Here is a 2,359-nt window from a genome sequence, read left to right as displayed (position 1 = left end):
ACATACCCGCCCAAGGGCATGACGCGGAGCATTTACATTAGCTCCAGGGTTTTTTATGCATCTATGGCACGTCGGTAGTTATTTAATTAATCACTGCCTCATGAGTCACCATGCTTGTGTTTATGCAGCTTAACCACATGCAAGTCTTTTGTCCCACTCTCAAATACTCCAAAGAGGTGACCTTGGGAACTGACGAGAGTTAATTACTGGTTAAGCATGCCATCATATTCTTGCCATTGTACATGCTTGTTGTGTTACACATTCAGCATTTAGTACGGATTTGAAAGTACATCAAAGCAAAAACTAGATAACTACTCCCTCCGTCCCATAATGTAAGACGTTTTTTGACACTCGTGTAGTGTCAAAAAACGTCTTACATTATGGGACGGAGGGAGTAGATAGTAGTTAATTATTCCCTTATACAAGGCCACAAACTCAAATTGCAGGTACCAAGGTAAAATTTAATAACTGCTTTGCAAGTCAATTATTCTTTTTGTTAACCGAGATCATTAATAAGCCCGCATGCATGCAAAGAAGGAATGAGAAGGAAGTAGCACAGTGACATTATGACTACATGCATGCAAGTATTAAACAAGTTGGTAGTACAAGGAAGCATCATTAATTTTTGCCTCGATTACTGTTAGTGGCCTTGTATAGATGCAAATTGTATTTTTCATAGTGGCTTTGTATAAGGGAATGGAGGGAGTACTAAACATAGTTGGATGCCGCACCAAGCTTAGCTAATTAAGTTGTTGTACATCAAATTCATAAAAAAAAGCACATGGACGGTGGTTGCTATGACAATCTTCAATGAAGATGACTCTGAGAACATACCCTGTCGGCTGCCATTACATTCAAGGCAGTAGATCAGCGGAGAGAAACAACCTCATCGTTTTGTTCATGGGGTAGAGCTGATGAACTAATATGAGATGACATACAGGAGGAACACATGAAGAGACTACAAGAACCAGGGGAGGAGGATTAGTAAGGGAGGAGCTGCGGGATGGAGTGGGGCTGGGGACAAAATGCAGACTGGTGGTGTTTGTTGCCGTTAGACATCTGGGCTACATAAATGAGAGAATAACTCCTCCCGTCAGATTGGTGGGCCATGGTCACTAATTGACTGTGGGAATACATCCTCAATGTATGAATACTTCACTCTGAAATATGCATATACGTGATGACTAGTATGAATACATCACGAATCATGACATAATGGACGGTGAGATATAGACCTCGCGTGTCACCATGTCCACTCATGAATTATTGCTGCGTGCTGAGTTAAACACTTGGAAGATCTATATATCGATGATGCAATGCATGGCTGGCCACACATGAGATATGTAAAAGTGTTTTGGGAAGCGTAGAACCCTTTGTCTCGGGCCGCATGTATATATTGGGCAAAAGCCTTGGCACACAAGTTTACAGAGGGAGAGATCGATCAGATGGGATCGATCAGGTCGTTACAGAAAGATCGTGAGAGACAGAAGAAGAGATAGAACAAAATACAAAGTTTAAACCAACTCTATCCCTATACAACTTCTACTACACGTATATTCCAACACTCCCCCTCAATCTAAACCTCAAGGAGCTTTGCCAAGGTTAAGATTGTACTTGAAATCATTCAACCTTCTTTCAGTAAGAGGTTTTGTAAAACCATCTGCGAGTAGATCTCCTGTGGGAATAAACCAAATCTCCAGAAGCTTTCGAGCTACTCTTTCTCTGACAAAATGGAAATCAACTTCAATGTGTTTAGTCCGTGCATGAAAAACAGGATTTGTTGAGAGATACGTTGCACCAATATTATCACACCATAATCTCGCAGCTTGTGGAGTTTTAACTCCAAGCTCATAAAGTAATGTTTGTATCCACATTACTTCAGCTGTGGCATTAGCCAGAGCCTTATATTCAGCCTCTGTGCTTGACCTGGACACTGTAGCCTGTTTTCTTGCACTCCATGACACAAGGTTAGTTCCCAGAAATACAGCAAAACCACCTATAGATCTTCTATCATCAGCACACCCTGCCCAGTCAGCATCAGAGTATGCAGTAACAAGCAGAGAAGAGGACTTGGTAATGTTGAGACCAAGACCTTCTGAGAACTTGAGATACCTTAAAATTCTTTTGACTGCAGTCCAATGTGTGGTTCTAGGTGCATGTAGATATTGACATACCTTGTTCATTGAATAAGATATATCAGGACGGGTGAGAGTTAAGTACTGCAAGGCACCTACAACACTCCTATAATTTGTTGCATCCTCTGGTCCAAGAACTTCTCCACCTTCCACTGTAAGCTTCTCAGAGGTAGAAATCGGTGTGTTAACTGGCTTGCAATTTTCCAACCCTACTCTCCTGAGAA

The sequence above is a fragment of the Triticum aestivum genome, chromosome 2B (genome assembly GCF_018294505.1).
Source record: "Triticum aestivum cultivar Chinese Spring chromosome 2B, IWGSC CS RefSeq v2.1, whole genome shotgun sequence".
Lineage (NCBI taxonomy): Eukaryota > Viridiplantae > Streptophyta > Magnoliopsida > Poales > Poaceae > Triticum > Triticum aestivum.
The sequence above is the reverse complement of the archived record's forward strand: the minus strand, read 5'-3'. Positions refer to the sequence as shown.